Source organism: Ailuropoda melanoleuca, chromosome 5 (genome assembly GCF_002007445.2).
Source record: "Ailuropoda melanoleuca isolate Jingjing chromosome 5, ASM200744v2, whole genome shotgun sequence".
Taxonomy (NCBI): domain Eukaryota; kingdom Metazoa; phylum Chordata; class Mammalia; order Carnivora; family Ursidae; genus Ailuropoda; species Ailuropoda melanoleuca.
This window is the reverse complement of record NC_048222.1, coordinates 74,450,492-74,469,022: the sequence shown is the minus strand read 5'-3', so window position 1 is coordinate 74,469,022 and position 18,531 is coordinate 74,450,492.

Genomic DNA, 18,531 nt, shown 5'->3' with positions numbered 1-18,531 from the left:
TCCTTCCCTCCTTCCTCCTTAAATCCTGTACCATACTTGCTCTCTATTTTTCTCTCTCTCTCTGATTTTACTAGGAGGGAAGTGACTAGTGGGACCATTGGTTTCCCAGTATCTCCCATGTGCCAACCACTTTTCTAGGCACCAGGCTCAGAGACCTTTTTTTTTTTTTTTAAAGATTTTATTTATTTATTTGACAGAGACAGAGACAGCCAGCGAGAGAGGGAACACAACAGGGGGAGTGGGTGAGGAAGAAGTAGGCTCATAGCGGAGGAGCCTGATGCGGGGCTCGATCCCACAGCGCCGGGATCACGCCCTGAGCCGCCTAACCGCTGTGCCACCCAGGCGCCCCAGAGACCCTTCTGACCTTCAAGAACCTCACAGTTAGTGGAGACATTTTATTTATTTATTTATCCATTCATTCTGTGGATGGACCCTGAGGTTGTGAATTGATGTTTTAGATTTTATTTTTTGAACTTAAAAATTTTTTTTTTTAATTTCAGAAAGAGAGAGAGCACAAGAGTGCAGCAGAGGGAGAGGGAGAAGCAGGCTCCCCCCTGAGCAGGGAACCTAACTGGACAAGATCCCAGGACCCCAGGATCATGACCGGAGCTGAAGGCAGACGCCTAACCAACTGAGCCACTTACGCGCCCCTTGAAATTATGTTTTAAATAACTCACGGCCAAGGTTAGAGGCTGGGAGGGTGATGCAGAATTCAAAACTAGGAAAATGAAAGGAGATCAGGATCTTGAGTGCCTTTTTGCTGGATGTGCCTGGATTAAGGAGGGGCGTCCTTTCTGCACCGGGGAACTGCAAGAAAGCCAGCGGTGGATTTGGGATGACCTAGGTAAATTAGCAAGGGACTCCCCCCAACCCCCGCCCCTCCTCACCCCCCACAAGGGCGTTCCTACCCGATACCCTCAATGTTCTTAGCAGAAGTAGGCAGGGAGGCAGGTGCGCAGAGGGCGCCTAGGGCGGGGGCGGCTGGGGTGAGAAGGGCGAAGGGCAGAGCCGGCAGGCACGCTTCCCTGGGAGACCCACTCCGCGTCATGTGACTTCCTTCCGTTGCTCCCAGAGGGCTTGCCACCCACTCCCTAGATTGTTCTCCTTGCTCTTTGGGCTCTGAAACTATGGTTGGATCTAGAATGAGGGACTTGAAAATCCATGCACAGAAAACAAAACGAAGAGAAATCCAGAAAACCTCACTGCCTGGCGCCCTGCCCCCACCCCCACTTGGTCTTGCCTTCGGCCTGGGCTTGAAGACCAAGGACAGGCCCAGTTCCCGCGGCGCGTGGACACGCACCGGCCGTTTAACGGCTTGGAGCCTCGGTGTCTTCACGCACCATGTAGAGACGATCGGAGGAGCTGTGGCCTGGGGTTGTGTGACACAGATGGCAGCCACCCCAACTGTCCAGACTGTGAGCCGCTGGGCCGGGTGGCAGGGCGCAGCGCTTCGCGGGACCCTCTCGCCACTGCCCGGTCACGCTCCCGCCTCGTGCACTGGAGTTGCCCCCTGTCCTCCTAATCCTAATCCCCTTCTAATCACCCGTGGTGGTGAGAAGATATCGAGTGTCGGCAGCCTGGTCCGGTGAGCGCCCCTCCCGTTCTGTGTGAGTCTTCTGGGCACGGCAGGCCCGATACAATTTCACGTATTATTTGGGCTCATTCACTGGGGTTATTTTGGAAGCCTGGCTTTGTGAGGCTTCTGGGAGCCTGGCCGGGAATTATGCAACTGCTTCAGGCTGGTGCGCTGAAGCCGCTGCCTCCTACGGCCAGTGGCCCTAAGCTGGTGGAAAATGTGCTGGGAAAGCCGGGGAAATTGAGCTCTTTAGGTTCCCAGAGGAGAGAGAGAGGGAGCGAGCTTGGAGGCTCCCTCATCTCCAGATACTCATATATTGACTGACCTTGGCTGTGAGCCCAGTGATGAGAAAGGTGGGGTGGAGACTAGTCAGAGGGGGACTTTCTAAGTCTCGAGTCCTGGTGCTGGGGACAGGGGGCTTCCGAGGCCACTGACGGTAAGGGAGAAGAGAGGAAGAGAGGAGAGGGGCAGAGGAAGAAAAAGAAAGAAAGGGAAGAAAAACGGAGGGTGCTGTTGGGAAAAAGAAAAAGTTACCAAGGGTACACTGAATGCCTTCTTTTGCTCCAGATGCCCTTGCCTCCCCAAACTTTCCTTCCTTGTGGTTAGTCTGCTCCTTGCCCACCCAGTGCCCGTTTGGGGAGCTGTAGCTTCTGAAAGTGTAAGTTCCTACAGTAGACATTCCGAGATAAGGAACTGGGGGAAGGGAAGAGTGACAAGAAGAGGTGGCTTTTGAGCTAGTGGGGTGGTTGCCTGTGCTCCCACTTCCATGGTCCTTGACTGTGGCTGACTGCAGGGTCTAGAAGCAAATCCTCTATAGATAACCGAGTAGGCCGGAAGCTCTCCTACCACATCATCTTTCTTAAGCTGTCATCTGTCCTTTGAGGTAGGTGTTGTTATGCCCATTTTACAGGTGACTAATGTGAGGCTCAGAGAGGCTAAGTGGCAGGCTCTCAGGACACATGGATGTTAAGTGGCAAAGCTGCTTCTTAGCTCCAGTTCTTCCTGGCTCCAAAGCTATTCTTTATGGTGCATTACATAACCTAAATGTTCTGTCGGTTCTGTCGATTCTGTCCCCAAAACATGTCCTGATTCTGTGCACCTGCTTTCATGCCCACTCAGACGTCCAGGCCAGGTTGCCATCATCTCTTACCCTTCAACCTGCAGTAGCTGTTTTACTGGCCTTCTTGTTTCTGGTTTTGTCTTTTTCCAGTGAATTTTCCACAAAGCTGCTAGAGAAATAATTCTAAAAGAAATTGGTTCATGTCATGGTTGCACATAAAACTCTTCAAGTGCTTCCCTGTGCGGTTGGACTAAAATCTGGATTTCTTAACATATCCACAGGACCTGCAAAAACTGGCCCAGCTGTCTTGATGGGTCTAAAACTCATTACAGTTTCACTAGTACCACCGTCTTCTTTCCTTAGCAGGTTCTAGTCACTTTGAACACTGGGTTCTGTTCTGCCTCAGGATCTTAGCACATGCTGCTTTTTCAGAATGGAATGATGTTCCCCTCAATTTTCATTTGGCTGTTTTTCATCCTGTAGGTCTCAGCTTACATGTCACTTCCTTACAGAGCAGAGACCTTCCCCAGACTCCTAACCTGTGTTAAACCCTCCTTGTGCTTGGAGCTTCTCAGTAGGCAAAGAAGGAAACACGATGAGTTACAAAGATCTCATTGTCAGAAAAGAAAGAAAATGCTAATTCTTCACAACTGACAGTGCCCTTTGACTCTGAATTCAACAAGAAATTTCCTTCATGGCGTTTTCCCTGGGAGTCCTGGACTAAAGTAAATGGCAGATTATCTTCAACGTCAATCATATGATCACGGGTAGCCTGGATGGACAGAAAATACTAGTAGGTCCCAGTCCTGGGGAAAGACTTGGCCAGGGAAGGCTTTACAGAGGAGGTAGGTAAGACCTTTCTTTTGTGGTTGGGAAAGATTTGGAAAGGCTTGAGAAGAAGACAGCCCAGGCAAGGCTTGATGAAGTGTGGGAAGAAAATCGTATGAAAGAACATAATACATTGCCCAGGAGGTGCCTGGCAGATCTTAGATTTTAGTTGTGATTCTCCTAGTCCCCGGAGGTTTTGGTTTTTCTCAGTAATGTACATCTTTGCCGTGGTATCCAGCGTGGCCTTTAGGTCAATCTACAAAGGGGCTGATCCCTGGCCTCCCCCTGCACCCACTTCCCCCAGACTTTTTCCAGCTTTGCCTGGGACTAGGGCACTCGGGGGCTGAGCTGAGTGAAGCCTGCCTAAATGTTTCGTCCTGGGTGCAATTGAGCCCTCGGACACCAACTCCTGTAGGCCAATGTCTGACCTGAGCCAATGGGGTTATCACCCATGATGCTGAAAAAAGCAGCTGAGAAGCTTGGTTCAAGTGTGAGGGGAGGAAGTGGGAGAGCGGCAATAGAAAGAGCCGGGGAAGTTTTTTCCAAAAACATCTGACTTCGTTTCTTTACATTGTCAAGAAGGCTTTTAAAGCCCAGCTGCCTCTTATTAATCCTGTTTGGGCTGATCCCCTTCCCGCCAACCTTGCTCTCGGGCTGTGCCAGCATAAACGGCCTGGTGGAAGTGGAGGGCACGCTGAGTGACGTCAGTGGCTGGGTCTGGGCTTCAGATCTCAGCCCAAGCAGCTGAGAACACAGCGCCTTGGGCGCCTTCCAATGAGAATGTAAAATACTCTGCCCACCACCCTAGAAGGCTCACAGGGCTTTGGGGGACCCAGAGGATGGAAGGGAGAGTGGAGATGCCTACACTGTGTGACTTGGGAGATGGCCTATAGACTCCAGGTCTTGGATATGTCTTAGTAGGAGGTGGGGGAAAGGAGCATGGGTTGTGGGGATCGCAGATCCCCGAGTTTGAATGCAGGCATTCACTAGTGGCATGTCCTTGGCCAGGTTAGCTCCTACCTCTGAACTGGGTTTCCTCAATGGTACCATGTGAATGATGATACCAGTGCCCACCTAAGAGGGTTGTTGCTGGGATTAAAATATGTTTCCTTATTTAAAGGGCCAGCACAGACAGGTTCTGGTGCATAGTAGTTGTTCAGTAAATGTTTCCTTCCCTCCCTCCCTCTGTTCTTTCCTCTTTCCCTTCCCTCTCCCTATCTCCCACCTTGCCTTCCTTTCCTTCAGAGAAAGCTAATACCGAACTGTCTGTAGGGGTGAAATCAATAAGGAACACACCCTTTCTTGTTGTGCAAGTCCTGAAAAGCTTAGGAATCAGAGGCAACAGGTCCTTCTAAAAGCTGAGGCACCAGGAAGGGGCATATGCAGAAAGGCTGGGGGCAAGTTTGCATAAAGAACCTGTAGACAAAAGAACACAGTAGTCACTTTGTCTTCAGGCAGCCAGGCAACTTCCCCTCTGTCTGCTTCCTCCCCCACTCTCCGCAAGATCCGAGATGTATTCTGGCATTTAGGTAGTGTGCTGAAAGTGGGCAAGACGTGAAACTCCGCATACTACCCATGAGATTCTTGTAGTCCCTTCTGCTGCTGAGCCCAGTCAGTGCAGGTAGCCAGCTAGGGAGACTGGAGATTATATTCTGGGAAAATTGGATGGAATAGACCCCAGATGGAATAGACCAAACGGAATAGATAGATCAAGCCCCTCCTCAAACTCTGGTGAAGTTCATCAGGCAATTAGCCCTGCCCATGCATGAAAACCTTCTAATATTGAGTTCCTCACCATTAGGTATGAAAACAAGACAAGAATCACCAAAGGTTTGAGGCAAGATTAAAATATGTAAGGTGGAGATCCTGACAAATAAACGGGAAAAAAGTAGGGACAGTGTAGGAGACATAATGAAAATCCAAAATACAATGATCAAGAGATCAAGAGATAAGAGGGAATGTACCTATGAAAAAAGAATGGCATGTTAGATAAAGAAACATTTGGAAAATGGAAAAGGGTGTTTGACAATTAACGGTGCAATTGCAGAACTCGTAGAAGTCTGTAGATAATGTTGAGGAAACCTTCCAGAAAGTGGAACTAAAGGAGAAAGTTGTGGAAAATAGAAGAGATGGGGAAATTCGGGATCAGTCCATAGGTCCAACACCTGACTGTTAGGAGCTACAGAAAGAGAGAAAAACGAAAATAGAGGGGGTTCATTGTAGAAAAAAAAAAAAGAACGAAATTTCCAAAGCTTCTGAAGTTTTGCATTTCCAGTCCAAGGGGGCCCATGAGCGCCGAGCGTGGCTGATGTAAAGCAATCCTCACGCCAGGCACACAGTTGTGACAGGGCAGGACCCTACGGATCAAGAGAAGTTTGCGGAGGCTATCAGAAAGGAAAAGAGCTGGTCTTGTACAGAGGACATAAGACTTCTCAAGAGTTTGGAGATGGCTAGCACTGTCTTCAACAGCCTGAGGGAAAGTGATTTCCAATCTAGAACCGTAGTCCTGAGAACATCACCCTCAAGAGTAAAGGCAGGTCTCTAAAAATGTGCCTTTCTGTACCCTTTTTTATAGAGCTACTGAAGGGCGTGCTCCACCAAAACTAGGATGTAAACAAGAAATAGGAAGACTTCAAGTCTAGGAGTCAGGGATGATGAAACTGAGGGAAGGCAAGGAAATTAGTAGGGACCTTGGTGAAGGGAGCCCTGGGACAGCAGCGGGACAGTGGCCTGGAGCACAATCCTTCCATCTGGGATTCTTTCTTTTTTTTTTTTTTTAAAGATTTTATTTATTTATTTGACAGAGGGACGGTCAGTGAGAGAGGGAACACAAGCAGGGGGAGTGGGAGAGGGAGAAGCAGGCTCCCAGTGGAGGAGCCTGATGTGGGGCTCGATCCCAGAACGCCGGGATCACGCCCTGAGCCGAAGGCAGACGCTTAACGACTGCACCACCCAGGCGCCCCTCCATCCGGGATTCTATTAAAAAAAATAGCAAGGGGTAGATTTCCCGACGTGTTTCACTGAAATGAGAGGAATTTTACTTTCTCTTGGAAAACGGGGGCTGAATTAGAGATAGATAAATAAAAAAGTTGAAGGAAAAGGAAAAACATAATCATAATTTACAAATGTGTGAAAAACGTATAGACATATTAATGTAAATGTTGAATAATAATTTCCCCGCTAAGCATGATGTCACATATGGGGACCATGGAGGGAGGGGAAGTGACATTCATGTGCCTGGTGGGGGAAGAGGAGGGGTTGGTAAAGGGGACTGAATCCTCATCTTCCACAGTAGGAAGGTCAAAGATAATGTCAAAATATAAAAAGTTAAACAAGAGTATACATGGGCTATTTAGAAAAATGGGGATTACAGGGGCTCCTGGGGGGCTCAGTCCCTTCAGCGTGTGAAGCCTTGATTTCGGCTGAGGTCATGATCTCAGGGTGGTGAGATCGAGCCCTGAGTAAGGTTTTGTGCTCAGCAGGGAGTCTGCTTGAGACTCTTTCTTTCCCTCTCTCTTTGCCCATCCACTCTCAGATAAGTAAATTTAAAAAAAAAAAGAAAAAAGAAAAATGGGGATTACAGAAAAATATTCAAAACTTTTGTAAGCCTTGTAGCCTTGTTTGACACCCAAAGCTATGCTTATGCTTTACTTTGGTTAAACAAAAAAGGGAATGGAAAGCGAGGAGTGTTTGTCACACAGCAGGCTGTGAAGACCATCACCCGGAAGTGGGATCTTGAGTCATAGAGACTTTGTTTTTAAAGATTTTTTTTAAAGACTCATTTATAAGCTAAAATCTGAAGAGAAGGAGAGAGAGATGGAAGATCCAGAAAAAAGAGAGGGAATGAATGTTGCACGGCTAGGATCTAAAGCAGAGGTGAGTGGATGGATTCATGTGAGGAGAAAGGTCCAGAGAAGGAAGGGTAGGTGTAGGCACAGACACATTTGAAGCTGAGCGAGCTCCCACTGGCGGGCATCTGTTTTCTCTGTGAAGTAAGGGGCAAGGCAGGTTGTTGGAGGGAAGACAAGAGGTGCTGGGTAGACAGTTTGAGCAGAGTGCTAAAGCTGGAATCCTTACAGCAGACACCAGGCCAGAAAGCTGGCTGGGGGGCGGGGAGGGGCAGATAACAGGTATCCCAGCAGACACGGCAGTTCAGCTGAGACTGGAAACCATACGTTTGAAATGGCATATCTTCCCAGTTGTGAATTTTTAGTTATCTCTGCCATCTTGGGGAACATGCCTGGTTGGGATGTTGGGGGTTCACAGAATGAGCATAGCCCAAGGGCAGGAAGGAGCCCAGGGCGTTGGCGAGAGGTGGTTGACGTTCTGCCACATAAAAGATAGGTAATGTCAAGATATAAAAAGCTAAAATAGGGTATACCTGGCCTATTTAGGAAATGTCTTAAATGTTTGTTAAGCCCTTAATAGCATTGTTTGACTTCAAAGCTATGCTTATGCATCACTTCGAGACCAGAGAAGGGAAAGAGAGCAAAGAGTGCAGCGAGACAGGCTGTGTTCAGTGGAGGTGGCCCCTGAGTCTATGAGGCTAAGATTCTGTCAGTGGAGCAGTTCCAGGGGATGAAGATGCACACAACAAAGCCAGGGTGCTGGGAGGGTTGTCCTCAGGATGAGGGCAGTGCTTAAGGTGGGGAGAAGCTAGTGAGCCAGTTGCCAAAGTCTGCTGAGTGTAGTGGCAAAATGAGGTCAGGCCTGGGGCACCATGAGGCAGAGAGCGGGAAGCATGAGAGTCAGATGGGAGGAACTTTCAAAAATGCCCATGAACAGCTGAGAGGATATCCCCCAGCTCCACAGTATGGGACGTAGAGAGATGTGCACTCCACACTGTAGAGAGCTCTGCGGGGAGTGATGTCATTGGGGGAAGGGGCAGCTTCAGATAAGGCAGGTTGGTGGAGGGAGTGCCTTTCAGAGATGTACGTGGGGTTTCCAGAGGGTGCAGTTTGCAAGTGTTGGAAAGCAGGTTAGCCAGAAGCTGAGGAGTCAGCCCAGAAGTAGAGGCGCGTGCGTTGTGGGTCAAGGAGGGATGAGACGCATGGATCTAAGTGGGTTTAAGAGTCTGATTTAGAAACTCTGATGCAGAAACGTTTTCTTTTATTGGAAGAGAAATAGACCTGCAGATGAGGTGGGGAGAAAGGTAAAGTGTTGTGCATTGGCTAAAACTGGCCCCTAGGAGCACCCAAAATGGAAAGCAAGCAAAGAAATCCTACACATGCCAGAGAGGCGGGAGATTCCTGGGCCATTGAGTTGGCTGGGATCCTACTTGTTTTCTCAGTGTAGTAGTTCTAGAATGGATAAGACAAAACTAGCAGCTTCTAATGATTAGCATGATTAAGCTCAACTTATTGGAGGAGAGGGTATTTCCCTCTCTAGGACTAAAACCAGGGTGGGAATCTCAGGATGGTCTTTTCTTGAGGGGGCTTCCAGTCAAATGAATTTTGCCGTCTCCAGGAACTGCCCCACGTGGAGATTCTTAACCTTTCTCTTTGACTGCCACCATCTAGTATCTTCCAGGGCTTCTTAAGGCTTTAGTGAACAGCATTCCAGCTCTTCCCCACCCCCTTCCGTGCTTCCTGAGAACAGCTGGGCTTAATCACACCACTGGGGGGGTTAATATCACTTCAAATTCATGAGGGCTTGCTTCCTATTGCATCAAGGAAAACTGAGGCCAAAAGGTATGGTTTTCCTCAATATCTTTATTTTTCCTCTAAACTTTCCTAACAGCCTACAGCTGTTCTCTGTGGTCTCAGAGCTCACCTGGGCTTCATGTTCGGGGCAACTGTTTGGCCGGTGCTTCTGGCCACATCCCCTGCCACACGAGGCCCTGCTGTGTCAGTCAGTGCCTTCTCCTCCTCCCCATCTTGGCTCATGTCCTCAGTCTTTCTTTTAACAGTTCCTTCCTCTCAGTCTCTGAACCTAGTTCGTTCTTTCCCATCCTAAAAACACCCAGGTCCCACACGCTCTTCCTCAATCTCTAACTCCCACGGCTGCTTTCTTCTCCTTCAGACTCATACTGACATTGCTGTTTGGATGGCATCCATGTCTCCCTAATGGCTGTATCCAGGGGACTTTTTTTTTTTTTTAAACCTGAATTTTCTCTAGCTTCTTCAGAATCTGACACTATTGGTATCCCTTGCTTTCTTTAAGTATGGCACTTTGGCTCCCAGAACTCTACAATCTCCTGATTTTTCTCATGTCTTTCCAATCACTTACTAACTGTCTCCTCTAGGACCTCTTCTTCTGTCTGCCTTTTCAGTGTTTGGGTGTCCTGGAACCTGTCCTTGGCCCACTGCCCTTCCTCCTGGAAGAGCTCATGCATACGTACGACTTCACCTACTGCCTAGATGTAGGCAAGTTCCGTTGGGGAGTACCAGGTGTGTGTGTTCTGCTACCTCTCTACACGAGGGCCCACAGGCCCCTCAACTGAACATCTTCCACACTTGACTCCTCGTCTCCTTAAAGGAGCTCGACTCCTGAGGACTTGGATGCCATAAGTGGCTCTTTGTTGTACCTATCTAAACAATCAGTCAAGACCCAACAATTTTTCTAATTTATTTTTGAATTTGTCCCCCATCTCCATTCCTGTTGTGAACATCCCAATTCAGGTCTTTATTAATTTTCAACTTACTGTTGTAATCTTGTCCCTGTTAAATCTACCCTTCACACACCTGCCATGGTGATCTGTTTAAAATGCTGTTGTGGCTGTATCATTCCCCTTTCTAGAACTTTCTAATGGCTCCACACTGCCTGTAGGATAAAGTTCCGACTTCTTAACACAGCATACAAGGCCCAGCACAGATAGGCTTTCCAGATCTTTCTGTCTCATTTGCTCTTCCTGCCTGCCTCTCTCAAGACTACGCTCTAAGAATATCGGCTGCCTCGTCATGTTCAGTCCATACCAGGCTCCTGCCTCCATCATGCTTTTGCCTGGATTGTCCCCTTGGTGAAGATGGTCCCTTTCCTCAGCCTACCCTTTCTTTGAATAATTCATAGTCATCCTTTAAGATCCAGTTTGGGTGAAAACTTCTCTGGGAAGCCTCCCTTGAGCCCTCAGCCTGCTTCTGCCCAGATTCCTCCAAAGTCCACATACATGTGAGCACTTGCTCTAATAAACAGAACAGGGACTTTACAGGAAGACTGGCTGGGATGTCAATTAGTAGCACTCGAGGTCTTGGGCAAGATACTTTTAATTCTGAACCTCAATTTTGTCATCTGTTGTTTGGGGATGATAGTATTATTTAATTCATAAGGATGGTGGAAGGATTAGTAAAATAATGTGTATTCAGTGCCAGACATTATAGTAGGTGCTAAAAAATGATAGCTATTATTATTATTTACATCTTTACCACTGTATCTGCTATAATATTTCATAAAATCTAGGTGTGGGAGGGATCCTTCTCTTCATCCTTTCAAACTCTTGTTCTTGAATAATGGAGGGTTCCCTGGAAATTTAGTCTTATTGCCTCTGAGACACAGGGCTCTTCTAGGCAGCCTATGCTAATTAATGGGACTCTGCCCTGTGGGGAGGGGGAATTTGAAGGGTAATACGGGGTGCCTCTTCAGTCCTGGCTCTGCAACATGCCTGGGGGGCACCTCCCATGTCTTCCCAGAGTTTCTCCAGTCTTCTTCAGGCAAGACACTGTATCTCTGTGGAAGAACAGGAAGTCTTTATTGAGGGATGGCATAGCTGTCAAAGCAACAGGAATGGAGATGACGTCTGTGTCTAGTTTGCGTGCTTCCTTGCCCATGCCTGGGAAGGGTGTTACACATGGAGGCCTTGGCAAAGAGGATGTCCAGTGTGGCTGCTCCTTGTCTGCCAACCGATCTTCTCCTCCTCTGCCCTCTTAATGTCCCCTCAGCTATGCTCCCATTCCCTCTCACGGTCCCCCCGCCCGCGGGATGTGTCGGCCCCTGCTCCCACACTTCACGCATCTGAGTGCCTCTTGCTTTGGCTGGGTGGGGATGAAGCTGTCCCGGTTTTCATTGCTACCTCTGGTTGGGGTGGAGATAGGCTCTAATTCTCAAAACAAGAATGGAAGCTGGTGCTCCCATTTCAGTGTGATCTCCCACCGCAAGCTCACCCTGCCAAGGTTAGCAATCGAGGCTTATTTGAGGAAAGTCTGTTCCTTCTCCACTCGGTCGCCAAACAACAAAACCTACCATCAGTGTGTTAAGCAGTGTTCTACCATAGTAGCTACCAGTGCCCTTAAGTGCCCGCCAGGTGGCAGTGGGTTTCATCAGGTTTTTCTTAGCTTCAGAACGGCCTCTCCACGGAATGGGGGAGGAGTTCCGCTTGACTTTGACACATTCGATGATCTTTTAACATGTCTGTGTCGCAGAATAGATTGTGAGCTTCTTGGGAGTAGGGTCCGTATGTTATGCATCCTGGTTCCCCTCCGCCCCTCCCTCCGTCTTCCTCACAGTGCTGGCCTCGTGCAAGACTTTCAGTATGCGTTGACTGTGTGAATGAGTCCCGATGTTTAGTGAGAATTTTCCAACCTTTTCTATCATCAGTGCTATAAGTCAAGTTTGGAGCAGAGATTTACTTGGCTTTTCCTCTGCCTCAGGTCTCTCCTTCTTCGGAAGTTCAGCATCATGATGCAGGGGAGCTTTGACATTCCATGGCTGGCCTCTAGAACATTTCGCGGGGTGGTTGGCATTGCGCATTCATTTATTGTTCAGCAAGTGTTTAGTGAGGTCTTACTATGCGCCGGCCAGTGTGGTAGGTGCTGGGACTTCAGGAAGTGAGAGAGAGACAGCCCTCCTAGAACTTACAGTTGCTCTCCATTCTTAATCGTTAGGCAGTTTGACAAGTACACTTCAGTGGGAGGAGGAAAACTTGGTGTGATTTCAGAGAAATTCTCCCTTGCACCAGCCTGATATAAAAATCAACTTTAAAGTTGTATTATTGATCATTTCAGTCTCTTTTATGGACAACCTACTGGACAGAGAATATCTACTAGTATTTACCACTTTTGTCTGAAAAGAGGAATTGAGAGCAGTCTTCAGTTTGGGAGGAGGGAAGCGCAGGGAAGCTCCTTGGCCCTTTGTTTGGAGAAAGGGGAGGCTGCTAATGAGGGCAGGCAGAGGCCAAGGATCTGGAGGCTGGGCTCATAACTGACCGGGAGGGCAGGACAATGCAATGTAGAGTCAGTCATTGGGACCAAGACTCTCCACTCACAAAGTGGCTTGACCTCCAACAACATCTCTAAAATTCTCATGGTCTAACTTGTAAAATCTGTCATGTGAAGATTATAATACTCAACTTTTTCAGAATTATTGTTAATTTATTTTTCACCTCCACAGTCTGCCAGATCTGTGTGACTTGTGGGTGAAGGGATTATTCTCTGTTAAAATGCAAATATTCTTGAATTAGGCATAAAAAACTATTATTGACCATAGGCATATTGATTGAAATTGGGGTTTACTAAATAACAGTGGTCACCTTGGAAAATAGAAGCCAGACTCCAGGAAAGGCATCTCCTGGTAGGTATGTTTGTTGAGAAGAGAGGATGAGGTTTCTATGGATGTGAGCCCGACTTTGCCTGCAGTAAGGCCTACACAGAGGCAGAAAGTCCTAGAGTTTGGGATGGGAAGATGAAGCTTGCTATCACGCTTCTTCACAGTTTGGTAGGATCAGTGCCTTATCTTTGTATAACATATCTCTGTCCAGCTGTCTGTCTGTCTATCTATCCATCCGACCATCATCTATATTTTTATGTTTTACATTGTTTGAGATCCTCATAGGAGGGGAAGCAGGGCAGAAAGAAAAGAAAAGAAAAGAAAAAAGATATATTTGATGGTCAGTGTTAGATCAAGAACAATGTATGCTATCCTGGTCCTGAATATTTCAGCCATTCATGGGTGCCACGTTTTAGGAAGGACATTGGTAAATCTGAGGGGAACTGGGTTGTGGAAAGACTTAAGAAATTGCTGAAGGAACCAAGGATGTTTAAGTTGGAGAAAAATCTCAGGACTCAAATAAAAGCTGTTTTCAAAACCATCTGAAGCAGTCGTGGGGAGAGGAAGCAGGGGTCTGTCCTCTGCATCAGGGAACTTGGGGTGAGGAAGAGCCTCTGCTGGAGAGGGTGGGGGATGGTCCTGGAAGTCTGGCCTGGGAGGGGTGCTCCTGTCTGCACAGAGGCTAAATGATCCCAAAGCTCTTTCCTGAGTCAGAGCAGTTAACAGCCAATTGCTTTGAGTGTAACCACACTTAGAGCAACCTATTATTAAATACTACTTAAAAATCATGTTACAAAAGCACTATGCGTACATTATGAAACATTGGAGAAGTAAAAGTATAAAGATGTAAAAAAAAAAGTATTGTTCATACTCCTATCCTTCTGCATCCCTCGTGTGGATCTGACTGGTCAAACAGGCCTGTAGCCTTGTTGCAAGGCAGTCTTGGAAATGTAGTGAGTTTTTTGTTGTTGTTGTTTGTTTGTTATTAAAGATTTTATTTATCCATTTGACAGAGAGAGAGAGACAGCCAGCGAGAGAGGGAACACAAGCAAGGGGAGTGGGAGAGGAAGAAGCAGGAAGAGCCCCAAGTGGGGCTCAATCTCAGGACCCTGGGATCACACCCTGAGCCAAAGGCAGACACCTAATGACTGAGCCACCCAGGGGCCCCAAGGAAATGAAGTGTTTTTGACTTTACTTTGGGAAGGTGTAGAGGGTTCTTCAGAGAAACAGAATCAATAGGATGGATTATATATCTCTTTCTCATGGCTGAATATATCCCATTGTGTATGTATGTATATTTCACATCTTCTTTATCCATTCATCTGCTGATGGATACTTAGGCTGTTTCCATATCTTGGCTGTTGGGAATAACACTGCAGTGGACATGGGAGTCCAAATATATCTTCGATATCCTGTTTTCATTTCCTTTGGATATATATCCAGAGGTGGGATTGCCAGATTATATGGAATTGTATTTAAATATTTTTTAAGCCCCTCCATACTCTTTCCCATCGTGGCTGCACCAATTTATGTTCCCACCAAGAGTGCACAAGGGTTCCTTTTTCCCCACTTCCTGGCCAACACTTTCTCTTGTCTTTTTGATGATAGCCATTCTAACAGGTGAGAGATGATAGCTCATTGTGCTTTGATTTCATTGTCCTGTTGATGAGTGTTGTTGAACATAGTCTCATGTGCCTGTTGGCTCTCTGTATGTCTTCTTCGGAAACATATCCATTCAGTTCCTCTGCCCATTTTCTAATTGGATTGTTTGTTTTCTTGCTACTGAGTTGTATGAAGAATCACTTTTCAATATGCAGAGTGAGGCCAAAGTTGACACCTCATTTAATCATAATCACGGACACAGACTGATCCCTGCCCGGGTCACTGTTTACAAGCATCATACAAGTTAGTTCCTGTTTATCTTAAGGCACAACCGTCCATGTTTATGTTTCTGGGCTCCTTCAAGGCCTAGCTCCATTTCCTTTCTGCTCCTCTCTCTCCCTTCCCATCTATCAAAAACCCAAACCCCCAAAACCCTACAAATACAGAAGGCATGCCCCTCCCCCCCCAAACAAAAGAAGTACTTACATATAAATTTGCATCTGGTTTCTAACGTGAACTTCATGTTGAGGGGGTCTGACTGGTGGTAGGCTTTAAAAGTTATCTAAAGGATGAAAGTAATGAGTTTGGAATACGGAGTATTCCCCTGTCCACCCCCATATCTCACTTTGGGTGAGTCCAGATTACCCTGGACTGATACGGAAGGGTTAATGAGCTGCTACAAAGTTTGTTTTGGACCAGTCTAACTGCTTCCTGCAGCCTTGGCTGGGTGCTGTAGCATCGGTCCTTTGAGGAGGGTTACAACAGGAGCAAGGCCACAGAGAATGCAGAGGTGGCTGGAGTTGTCGGAACATCTGTAGGTGCCCTGGCCAGCACGCCGTGTTAGGTTCAGTAACAGCAAAGCGGAGTTCCGGAGTCCACAGTCAGGGGTCAGGCCAGTTAAAGGTGATCTGTACTTAGGTCTGCTTCCCCAGAAATTTCTGGCATGCCTCTAGGCAAGCCGTCACTGAAGGTCTGTTATTTTGCTATTCAAAATATTCTCCAAGGGTTGATTGATGGATGTTGGAACACCTATGTGCATCCATTTGAAATTGGCTGCCTCTTCAGTTTGGTGTTTTGTTTGAGGGTTCATTCTTTCCTGTGTGGATGCAGCACAGCAGAAAGGTCACCAGATGAGGGACTAGGGCCTGACTTTTTTTTTTTATTTTTTTATTTTTTATTTTTTTATTTTTATTTTTATTTATAATGATTTTTTTATTATATTATGTTAATCACCATACAGTACATCCCCGGATTCCGATGTAAAGTTCGATGCTTCATTAGTTGCATATTAATACCCAGTGCACCATGCAATACGTGCCCTCCTTACTACCCATCACCAGTCTATCCCATTCCCCCACCCCCTCCCCTCTGAAGTCTTCAGTTTGTTTCTCATAGTCCATAGTCTCTCATGTTTCATTCCCCCTTCTGATTACCCCCCTTTTCTTTATCCCTTTCTTCCCCTACCGATCCTCCTAGTTCTTATGTTCCATAGATGAGAGAAATCATATGATAATTGTCTTTCTCTGCTTGACTTATTTCACTTAGCATTATCTCCTCCAGTGCCGTCCATGTTGCAGCAAATGTTGAGAATTCGTTCTTTCTGATAGCTGAGTAATATTCCATTGTATATATGGACCACAGCTTCTTAATCCAGTCATCTGTTGAAGGGCATCTCGGCTCCTTCCATGATTTGGCTATTGTGGACAATGCAGCTATGAACATTGGGGTGCATATGGCCCTTCTCTTTACTACGTCTGTATCTTTGGGGTAAACACCCAGTAGTGCAATGGCTGGGTCATAGGGTAGTTCAATTTTTAACTTTTTAAGGGACCTCCACACTGTTTTCCAGAGTGGCTGTACCAACTTGCATTCCCACCAACAATGTAGGAGGGATCCCCTTTCTCCACATCCTCTCCAACAATTGTTGTTTCTTGCCTTGTCTATCTTTGCCATTCTAACTGGCGTAAGGTGGTATCTCAGTGTGGTTTTGATTTGAATTTCCCTGATGGCTAATGATTTTGAACATTTTTTCATGTGTCTGTTAGCCATTTGTATGTCTTCATTGGAAAAGTGTCTGTTCATATCTTCTGCCCATTTTATGATTTGTTTATTTGTTTCTCGTGTATTGAGTTTGAGAAGTTCTTTGTAGATCTTGGATACCAGTCCTTTATCTGTAGTGTCCTTTGCAAATATATTCTCCCATTCCGTGGGCTGTCTCTTAGTTTTATTGACTGTTTCCTTGGCTGTGCACAGCCAAGGAAACAGGGCCTGACTTTCTTACGAGCTACGTGACCTTAGGTAATTTGCTTATCCATCAAATGACAGACTTAAACTAGTAAATGACATTTACTGTAGGCTCTAAGATGCTCACCGATCCATGAGATTTTTTTCTGTATTTAAAAATGACTCCTAGGAATCACAAGTTACCTGTGGTATGGCCACACAAGTTAAAGAAAGCAAAGGCTCTTTGCTGTTGGCAAAATCAGGTCATGGCCATGCAGTAGTGCTGTTGCATGCTGCCCAGAGGCGGTGTTTGGCCGTGAAGGACAGCCTTCCTGGAGATCACTTGGTGAGTCAGACCAAAGTCATCAGTTAGGTTGTCATGCTATCTGCATTCGAGCACTGTCACCAGTGTTCCTACTACCACAGATAATGGTGTTTTCGGTGGTCAAGCTCTGAGGTGTCTTGTAGCTCTGATGTTCTGTAAATTTCTAGGTAGGAGAGAGGAAGATGAGACTAGAAGGAGAATCTTCTTGAATGATTATGGCCGTGTGGGGTGTCTAATTATAAGGTAGGAAAGCTTGCCTCCGGCCACATGGTGTCTCTCTACTCCTTGTTGGATATTTTTAACTGGTAAGCCTTCTTGGTCAAGATGTCGTCATAAACTGGCCTGTTCCACATTCTAGGAGAACCTACCTCTCCCTCTGCTCACCATGTCCCATGGTAACAATGGGCTCCTTAAGTCATCTGTCTGAATGTGGTAGAGGGAGCCATGTCTATATCAGGAGGACCAACAGTTCACGAATCTTCCCTGGGGTCAGGTTGCCTGCACAAATCATCACAGTGCTCAGTAAAAATGTGTTGAAATTAATGATGCGAGTGCGTTTTGCGTTGTCTGTGAAAGCAGGTCGGTTCTGCCTGAATCATTGGAAAGTTGTGAGATTTAAAGGGGGCCGGTCTGTCACGTTGGTTTTTTAGCAAATCTATTGTATAGGAAGAATCTGGATACATAGTGTGTATAAGACAAAAAAGAATGCTTAGGACATCCAAGCAAGGGGAAAAAAAGCTCTCAGACTCGCTTAAGCATCTTGGAAACTTGCTTTCACTGAGATTTCATTTTCAGTCTTTCAGGAAGTATGGTGTTTTTCACTGTGCAAACAGAAGAACAAAAGGGAAAGAGAAAGGAGGAAGGATGGAAGAAAGTATGGAAGGAAGGCAGGTGGGCAGGCAGGCAGGTGGGTTTTAGTTTTGGATTCTGCCACCCAGAAGTAGTGGTACCTCAGACATACCTGTGGGATTCAAACCGAAGAGCAGTCCCAGAAGTATTTGAGAAAATGGCAAACTCACTTTTCCTCTTAAAAAAACTCCAACAACTTAAAAAGGCATATTCAGCATGGCAATAACGATATTCGCAGATAATGATGTCTTACTGACACCTGTATTTAAACATTAATGTTATGGAACAGCTTTTTAAAAGATAGGTAACAGCTGTTAATGTATATGAGACACTTACTGTGTTCCAGGCACTGTGCTAAGTATTTTATACGCATTATTGGTTTTATTTTTATTTTTTCTTTTTTTTAAATATTTTATTTATTTGTTTGAGACAGAGAGAGAGAGTGACAAGTGAGGGGAATGGCAGAGGGAGAGGGAGAAGCAGACTCCCTGCTGAGCAGGGAGCCGAACTAGAGACTCGATCCCAGGACCCCGGGATCATGACCTGAGCCAAAGGCAGATGCTTAACCGACTGAGCCCCCCAGGCGCCCCT